This window comes from Canis lupus, chromosome 25 (assembly GCF_048164855.1).
Source record: "Canis lupus baileyi chromosome 25, mCanLup2.hap1, whole genome shotgun sequence".
NCBI lineage: Eukaryota > Metazoa > Chordata > Mammalia > Carnivora > Canidae > Canis > Canis lupus.
The window spans coordinates 17,566,259-17,576,017 of record NC_132862.1 but is presented as its reverse complement, the minus strand read 5'-3'; the positions used below and the strand labels follow the sequence as shown (position 1 = coordinate 17,576,017).

At 49.5% G+C, this 9,759-nt stretch overlaps 1 long non-coding RNA gene across 1 annotated transcript; it reads right to left on the bottom strand.

Moving 5' to 3' along the window:
- Positions 1–1,078: 1,078 nt before the first annotated feature.
- Positions 1,079–5,348, bottom strand: LOC140617291 (uncharacterized). Its single transcript, XR_012017532.1, has 3 exons — positions 5,013–5,348; positions 4,371–4,593; positions 1,079–1,475 (listed from the first exon to the last, which is right to left on the bottom strand). It is a non-coding gene; the product is annotated as an uncharacterized lncRNA (long non-coding RNA).
- Positions 5,349–9,759: the final 4,411 nt, after the last annotated feature.

Sequence of the window (9,759 nt, the reverse complement as noted above, 5' to 3'; positions counted from 1 at the left end):
CAGGCATGCCTCTCAAACATTCATTCATCCTGCTTGGACACAATAGACATGTTGGCAGACTGGCCGAGGCAATGGGGGTGGTGGTGGAGGGAGGTAGGAAGTGTGTTGGGGTGGGGGTGGCGGGGAGACTGGGGAAGTTGCCGCCCTGGTAGTGTGGGGCCGTTGCAGGGTGACAGAAGGGCCATCAGGAGGCCAAGGGCACTGCTCTCCGTCTGCCAAAGGGCAGGAGAGTGAACCCGAGCCCGAGGGCAGTGCTGCTGTCAGCCCCAAGAGGGGGGCCACCGAGCACTCTGGGAATCGAGGTGGCACCTCATTCAGATCTCAGGGTTAGGTCACAGTTAGTGAGTGGCCTGTGGGTTGAGACACCAGAAAATGAAAGCAGCAAGAAGTACTTGGGCACTTTTTCCTCCTTTTTTTTTTTTTTTTTCCCTCTGCAGGGGAGTCACACCATGACCTCCTGGAACAGTTCAGTTGGCTGCAAATAAAGGTGGAGGAACCGGGCAGTTCAAAGGCAGAAGGCGGCTCTCCCTCCCACCCTTCATTCAGAAAACCCACAAAGTGTAGCCAGAGGGTGTGTGGAAGGAGCACGCAGTGGCTCCACCCACTCTCCTCCTGACTAAAGGGCAATGCGCCCAAAGTGTGAGTGTGCATGCTTCTTTTTGCAGCACGTGTGTGTGTGTGTGTGTGTGTGTGCGCACGTGTGTCAGGGAGGTGAGGACAACTGGCCAGAGCCTCTGCCTCGGGTTGCAGCCGCACTTCACGGAGATCACCGTGGACACTGCAGTTGGACAAAGGCATGGCCAAACCAGAGCAGGTATTCCGAGTCTTGAGAAGGCAAATGGTGACTTTCTTCCCTATCTTCCTCCTTTTCCTTATAGAGTCCATAACCTAGGGGTAGAGATATGGACATATCCTGGATTAATTAGTACTGAGGGCTAAGTACTGGGGGGGGACAGGTGGAAAAATACCATGGGCTCTACCACTCAGAAGGGCACTGAATTTGGGGTGGAGGAGGGGCAGGGGTCCAGAGGTGGTATTTGTTATCTAGGTCTGTGTAACAAATTAACAAAACCTTAGCTGCTTAAAACAACAAACATTTATTATCTCACAGTTTCTTTGGGTCATGAATCCAGGCGTGGCTTAACCGGCTGCCTCAGGGCTGAAGGTCTTCCAGGAGGAGGCAGGAAACGCTGACCTGACTGCTGGGGCTGCCAACTCATCTGAAGGCTCAGCTGGGGGAGGATCCGATGCCAAGCTCACTGACATGGTTGCTGACAGGATTCAGTTCTTCACAGGCTTCTGGCTGGAGGCCTCCCTCTGTTCCCGGTCACGCGGCCCTCATCGCAGGCCAGTTCAAAACATGGCTGCTTCTGCCACGTTCTGTTCTTCCAAATCCCAAGAGCATTAATGGTAGGAGGCAGGGTTCAGTGGGGGGCCAGCTTAGAGGCTGCCTGTTGTAGTATCTGAGCCAAGATCTGCAAAGTGAACGGGAGTCAGCTAGGCAGGAGGGGAGGGAGAGAGTCGGGAGTGGCAGGTGGGGTGGCCTGCAGCTGGAATTCAGTGTGGCCGGGCACAGAGTGGCCACGTGGGTGGAGATATGTGATGGAGAGGCCAGCGGGGCCCAGGAGCTGTAAAATTTAGAATTAGAAAGATTACATTGCTATGGGGAGAATGGACTAGAGGGAGTAAGAGAATGAAGGAGGCCATCAGGGGTTTGAAATAAGGTGATGCCTGGAGAGACAGAGTAGATGCTAGAGATATTAGAAGTTGGAGTCTGTTAGATTTGGGGACTGATTGTTTGCTGCCTGTCTTCCTCTTCTAGAATACAAGTTTTTGGAGGGCAGGGATTTTTGTAGTCTCTGGTAACCCCAGTGCCTAGAACAGTGGCTTTAAATGGATGAAAGGGATTACCTCCATGTTTCTGGCTAGACTGACATAGCAGAGCCTTCCTCTGATATACAAAACAGAAGGAACGGGATCCTGGCTGGCTCAGTAGGAAGAGCATGAAACTCTTGGTCTCGGGGTCATGAGTTTGAGCCCCATGCTGGGTGTAGAGGTTGCTAAAAATAAACAAAAAAACCCCACAAAGAACAAAGATTGCTAGGAATGTAATGTTTGAGAAATACCGAGTCTGAGGTGCTTTGTGAGATACTGAAGAGTAGAGCTCCGTAGGCAGTCGAAATGTGGGCATCTGGAGATCGCCCAGAGAAACAGTGAGCATTGATGATCCAAGAATCACAGTACCCAATGCCACCTGTGGGAGTGGCCCTGGGGCCAGGACCTCAAGTTTCCAGGGCCCTAAACAGCATCAGGGCTTTGAAAGATAGGATAGGAAGAAAGCCCCAAACACCTGCCAATGGGAGAAAGCAGGAGTTTTGGGAAATAAGAGAGGGTGGTGACGGCAATGGCTTCGTCCAGTGTCTGCAGAGAGTGTTGGGTAAGGAAGGACTGAAGAGTTCAGGAAGGTCAAGCCCTTGGACTTTGGGGTAGATGGAGAGGGAGGTGAAAAGAACAGTTTCCAGATGTGCAAAGCCTTATTGAATGTTTTAGAAGTTAAAACTGCCATTTCCAAATTTCATTAAGACAAACAAAATAGATAAGCAATTGGACATCAGTTCCCCAGAGCTAGTCTTTGCAGCAGCAACTCCAGAATCACCGAGGAGGCTTTTCAAAAATATCAGCTTCGGGGCATCTGGGTGGCTCAGTGGTTGAGCTTCTGCCTTCAGCTCAGGTCGTGGTCCTAGGGTTTTGCGACTGAGTCCCGCATTGGGCTCCCCGCATGGAGCCTGCGTCTCCCTCTGCTTATGTCTCTGCCTCTCTCTCTGTGTCTCTTATCAATCAATAAATAAAAATTTTAAATAAAAAAAAAACCACACAAAAAACAGCTTCAGGTATGTACCAGCCCTACACATTTAGTCTCCCTCTAAGAGGGAGGGAGGGAAAACTCATTTTTTTAAAGCTGCCAAGTGATTTTTGAAGTGTGACAAGGTTTGGAAATCATTCATTGAAACCTCTAAGAACTTCTGGTTTAGGGGATCCCTGGGTGGCTCAGTGGTTTAGCGCCCGCCTTCCACCTAGGGCTTGATCCTGGAGTCCCAGGATCAGGATGGAGTCCCACCTCAGGCTCCCTGCAAGGAGCTTGCTTCTCCCTCTGCCTGTGTCTCTGCCTCTCTTTCATTTTAATAGAAAATAAAGGGGGAGGGGCACCTGCGTGGCTCAGTTAAGCAACTGACTATTTTGGTCCAGGTCATGATCTCAGAGTTGTGAGTTCAAGCCCCACACCGGGCTCTGTACCGGGTGTGGAGCCTGCTTAAGATTCCTCTCTGTCCACCCCCTTCCTTCTCTTAAAAAAAAAAAAAAAAAAAAAAAAAAGACTTTCATAGGAAATTTAAAGTAATCAGGAAAAAAATCCCCCACAAAGTTAAAAAAAAAAAAAACAACCATAAAACACATCCTGTATGTTTATTATCAGGAAAATGCTGATGACTGTAATTAGAACTATAAATTTAGTTGAGAGTAAATGAGAGCTAGATTAGTAAATAAAATTGCCTGTAAACATTGGTAAATCAGTTATCCTCTTGGGTGTGGTTTGCAAAAGAACCCAGTGGATATCTGAAGGGCTGGGGGGCAGCCCCGGGCTCTGACCCGGCACGAAGTCTCCACTGTTTCACAGCCCACAAAGCTCTGCGAACCACCATCACCTCTTCTTCTGAAAGTGCCAGTTCCCTCTTCCCCCTTCCCCAGCACAGCCTGAGCTGCACCAGGGCCTCCGCTTCCTTACCCCTTCCTTTGTCCCTGGCAGTTTAAGTTTGAGCCTCAGAAGTCCAGTAAAAGCCAGTTCCGGGTCCCCAGGGATCCCAGGCCTTGTAAGTGCCACAAACACACAGCAGCAGCCTCTCCAGTAGGAAGTCTCCAGGGCCGTGGGAGGCCTCTTGCTCACTCCCTACAAGCCAGGCCGCCAGGGACTTTCAGAGACTTACCTCCCACCTCAGCCACAGCCTTCAAAGGGCCTTCCAACTTGACCTTTCACCCCTAGCTCTTGCCCACCAGATTAAGCTGAAATCGGTTTCCCATTTCTACTTTTCCTTGCCATTCTTTTTTTTTTAAGATTTATTTATTTATTTGTGATAGACATAGAGAGAGAGAGAGAGGCAGAGACACAGGCAGAGGGAGAAGCAGGCTCCATGCAGGGAGCCCGATGTGGGACTCGATCCCGGGTCTCCAGGATCATGCTCTGGGCCAAAGGCAGGCACTAAACCATTTTGCCACCCAGGGATCCCCTTCCTTGCCATTCTTAAAGATCAGTATACAGATTTTTCATCTGTTTTATAACATTCATTCCTCATCAGGAAATGAAAATAACAACCAACCTTAGGGAAGCTCGTGAGTCACAGCTCCCCCTCCCTTGCTCAGGGGAAGCCTCTGGAACCTGGCTCAAAGTTCACATTTTCAGGTAAAATCGTACCAGACAGCCGGTGCCCTTTGGTTTTCACCTTGCTGGGCACAACGTGCCTGGGGTCGATGGTCTCCTTTCCCACACAGGGTTTCTCGGGGCTCCTTAGCGTATTTCTTTAAAATTAGTCCAATCTCCACCTAATTAATCCACAAAGAGATGCAAATAAAACGGGGTATCATTTTCATTCTATTAAGATGGCAAAAGAAAAAAAAAAAGAAAAAGAAAAAAAGGAAGCCTGATGATCCCGAGTTTGGCCAGCTCTCTGGCAAGCTGACTCATTGGGGCGCTGCTGCAGGGACTCCGAATCAAGAGGCTTAACTATGCGCATACCCTTCAACCCAGTAATCCCATTTCGAGGAAAATATCCTTAGGAAATAATCAGGAGATGCAGTGAAGGATTTACCCCCAGGGGATACTGGTTGCCGAGCCCTAATTGAGACAACCTGGCCAGGACTTCGGTGCCTCCCAGGTGGGGCTCGGCTCGCCCTCCTGCATCCCTCCGAGGAACGGGGGCTCCTCCAGGGGCGCAGTCCCCCCGCCGGGGGCAGAGACTTACTGGGTACCTGCTGGGCATCGGGCGCTGGGGATGGGGTGCACACCGGGTTCGCCCCCGGAGCCCTGGAAGATGCACCCACGGAAACGGAGGATCTCGGAGAGCGATTTGAAACTGCAGGCACCGTGTTCTGGGGGGGAGGGGGGGAGCCGGGTGCACGGCGCACCCCCCCCCCCCGCCCCCGGCAGTCAGCTCTCCCCGGGGGCGCCCGGCCCACCCCTCTCCCGGCCTTTGCCGGAGCAGGCCCGCGGCGCCGGGCAGCCCCCGGAGCGGTAAGAGCCCCCGCGAGGTCCGCCTCGGCTTCCAGCTCCGGCAAGTGGGCGACTCCGGGCAAAGGACGTCGCCGCCGGGGCTGTTTGAGGCAGAAGCGTGAAGGAAGGGGTGCGAGCGACCCTGGGCCCGCCTCGGTGGTGGGGGGGGGGGGGTCGGGGGGGGGGCGCAGTTCGGGCCACCGGGGCTCCCGCCCGCCTCGCCGCAGCTGCTCCTCCTGCGGACACCGAACCTCCCGCGGGCACGCGCAGCACCCGGGGCCGGGGCCTGCCTTGGGCCCAGGCCGTGACCCTGCAGACCCGGGTTCGAGTCCTGCGTCGGGCTCCCGGCCTGGCGCCTGCTTCTCCCTCTGCTTCTCCTTCCTGTCTGTGTCTCTGCCTTTCTCTGTCTCTCTCAGGAATAAATAAATAAAATCTTTAAAAAAAAAAAAAAAAGATTCTAGGGACACCTGGGTGGCCCAGCGGTTTGGCGCCTGCCTTCGGCCCAGGACATGATCCTGGGGACCCGGGATCGAGTCCCACGTCGGGCTCCCTGCATGGAGCCTGCTTCTCCCTCTGCCTCTGTCTCTGCCTCTCTCATGAATAAATAAATAAAATCTTTTTTTAAAAAAAAGGATTCTAGAAGATGAGCTGAGCCTTCACCCCCCGACCCCCGCTGCCCCCCGCCCCGCCCCCGCCGGTGAGGGCCCGGCCCTGCGGGGCGCAGGGGAAGGAACACGGACGCCCCAGCCCGGCCAGAGGAGAGCCCTTTGCATCTCAGAGGAGCTCGGAGGCGGCCTCGGGGTTTGGACTCCGACCGTTTCGCTAAAGGTCTGCTCGGGAAGCTCCTGTGACCTGCTGGGGTGCTGCTGGGGAGCAGTCGGGAGTCTGGGCCCTCAAAGGGCCGCGTGCTGGAGGCCTGTGCGAGCTCCGTGCCGAGGCGCAGAGCAGTGCGCGCGTGCACAGGTGCATTCTTCTGAGGAGCGTGCTGCTGACTTTTCTTTGTTTCTCAGAGGGGCTCACAGCTGCCCTAAAGGTTAAGGACTTCCAGGAGGGGCCCCGGGGGCTCGGCGGCTGAGCACCTGCCGTCGGCCCAGGGCCTGGCCCCGGGGTCCCTCGATCGAGCCCCAAGACCGGCTCCCTGCGTGGGGCCTGCTTCTCCCTCTGCCTCTGCCTCCGGGTCTCTCGTTAATAAATAAAATCTTTCAAAAAGGGGATCCCCGGGTGGCTCAGTAGTTTGGCTCCTGCCTTCAGCCCGGGCTGTGATCCTGGAGTCCTGGGATCGAGTCCCACATCGGGCTCCCTGCATGGAACCCACTTCTCCCTCTGCCTGTCTCTGCATCTCTCTCTCTCCATGTCTCTCATGAATGAATAAATAAAATCTTAAAAAAAAAAAAAGTTTTCAAACTACAAATCAAAACCAAAAATATACGTTCAAAATGAAGAAATGGGCAAAGATTACTAAAATAATTCAGAAGAGAAAATATGATCAATCATGTCGAATCCTGGCTTCCTGAATTATCAAAACAATCCGTTTATTTGCTTGCACAGCAAGGAAGAGTTTTACCTTGACAGCCTGAGCCGCCTATCAGAAGGCAGAGGGTAGAGGGCAAAGTCTGCATATTGACTGAGCTTTTGAAAACCGGTCTAAGGTGGGTCTTTCAGGAGGGCTGTGGGATCATGATAAAATACATTAGAATTGTTGGACACAAATGGGCAAGAATATTAAGGGGAGGCGTTTAAAGAGTCATAACAGCTTGCTGTGTGGGGATCCTAAAAGCTAAAATGCCAGTGTCCTGGGCTCCTGGGTGGCTTGGTCGGTTGGTTAAGTGTCTGCCTTCAGCTCAGGTCAGGATCCCTGGGTCCTGGGGTCAAGCCCCCTGTTGGGCTCCCTGCTCAGCAGAAAGCCTCCTTCTCCCTCTTCCTCTGCTCCCCCCGCCCCCATGCTCTCTCTCACATAAAATCTTTATTTAAAAAATGCCAGCTGGCCTTCTTTGAAGGAGTGTGTAACTGTGATTGCAGTCGTGTGTCTCTTCACGCTGGGCATTTGTTGAGTTTGTCCAGATTTACCTGACCTGCTTCTGGCTTTTAGCATAGAGTGTACAACATCTTCAAGATGCCTGAAGGCTGGGGAGAACCAAATGATGTACTAAGAAGCCCATTGGATGAAGTAGAAGGGAATGATGGGTAAATCAACTTATAGTGATTCCCCCACTTTTTTCCATTTTAATTTCAATGTCTATATTTTCAACTTTTTTTCTCTTAAGATTTTATTTATTTATTTGACAGAGAAAGAGAGCAAAACAAGGAGAGTGGCAGAGGGAGAGGCCGAAGCAGGCTCCCCAGGGAGCAGGGAGCCAGATGTGGGGCTCCATCCCTGGACCCCAGGATCATGACCTGAGCTGATGGCACACGTTTAACTGACTCAGGCATCCCTCAACTTTTCAATTAGATTAGAAAAGCCTTTATTGAGCGTTATTGAGGTATCATTGAAATTCAACAAATTTCACATACTGAAAGAGCGTAGTTCTGTTATCTTTTGACACATATATATATACCTGTGAAATCATCACGATCCAGATTATGAATATTATCTGTCACCCCAAAGTTTCCTTGTGTCTCTTTATCATCCCATCCACTCAGCAGCCCCTGTCCCCGAGCAACAACCCATTTGTCTTCCGTCACTGCAAATTCTTTGCTTTTTGTTTGATTTTATACAAATGTAATCCTGTAGTATGTATTCATTTTTTGCCTTTTTTAAAACTCAGAATAATTATTCTGAGAGTCATCTGTGTAGTAGCATATATCTGTAGTATATTCCTTTTTATTGCTGGTAATATTCCATTGTGTGGCTATATTACAAATTGTTCAATTGTTATCCACTCATCTGTTGATACAAATTGGGTTAATACCAGTTTTTGGCTATTACAAATGTGATGAACATTCATGTACAAGTATGTGTATAGGTATATGTTTTTACTTCTCTTTGGTAACTAATTAGGAATAGAATGGCTTAGTTATGTAATAAGTGTATGTTAGGTTTGTTTTTAAAAGATTTTATTTTTTTAATTAATTTTTATTTTTTTTATTTTTTATTTTTAAAAAGATTTTATTTATTTATTCATGAGAGACACACACAGAGAGAGAGAGGCAGAGACACAGGCAGAGAGAGAAGCAAACCCCACGCAGGGAGCCCGACATGGGACTCGATCCCAGGTCTCTAGGATCACGCCCTGGGCTGAGGGCAGCACTAAACCGCTGAGCCACCCAGGCTGCCCCAGATTTTTTAAGAAACTGCTAAACTGTTTTCCAAAGTGGTTGTCCCATTTTACAGTCCCATCAGCAGATGAGACTTCCATCTCACCAACATTTGGTATAATCAGTCCTTTCAATTTTAGCCATTCTCAGAGGTGTGTAGTAGTATCTCATTTTAGTTATAATTTGCATTTATGAGATAACTTAATGATGACAAGCATCTTTTTGTGTACTTTTTTTAAAGATTTTATTTTATTTATTTATTTATTTATTTATTTATTTATTTATTTATTTATTTATTTATTTATTTATTTATAAGAGACACAGAGAGAAATGCAGAGACATAGGCAGAGGGAGAAGCAGGCTCCCTGTGGGAAGCCTGATGCAGGACTTGATCCCCTGATCCTGGGATCACACCCTGAGCCAAAGGCAGATGCTCAACTACTGAGCCACCCCGGTGCCCCATATCTATATATCTTGTTTGTTATAAAGTGTCCACTCAAATTATTAGCCCCTTTTTGTTGTTGTTGGGCTGTTTATCTTTTTTTTTTTTTTTTAAGTTTTATTTGTTTATTCATGAGAGACACACAGAGAAGAGAGGCAGAGAAAGAGGCAGGCTCCATGCAGAGAGCCCGATGCAGGACTCAATCCCAGGACTCCAGGATCACACGCTGTGCCGAAGACAGACACTCAACTGCTGAGCCACCCAGGCGTCCCTGGGCTGTTTATCTTATTGCTTTTTGAGTTTATATATATATATATACACACACTGCATACAAGTTCTTTTTTTTTTTTTGCATACAAGTTCTTTATCAGATATATGATTTGCTAATATTTTCTTCCAGTCTGTGGCTTATCTTGCATTCTCCTAATAGTATCTTTCTTTCTTTTCTTTTTTTTTTTTTTTAAAGATTTTATTCATTTATTCATGAGAAACACAGAGAGAGAGGCAGAGACATAGGCAGAAGGAGAAGCAGGCTCCTCATGGGGAGCCCAGTGTGGGACTTGATCCCAGGACCCCATGATCATACCCTGAGTTGAAGGCAGATGCTCAACTGCTGAGCTACCCAGGAGTCCCCTAATAGTGTCCTTCAAAGAGTGTGCTTTTTGGCAGAGACTACTTAGTCCTAGGCCTGGCCTAGGGCCTAGGTCTCCTCTCCTTTTGCACCAGAGGACTTTGCCACAAATATGCTCCCCTAGCTCCTTGGTTAGACCACAAAAGCATTCAAGCTTGATTTCTCTTTTCT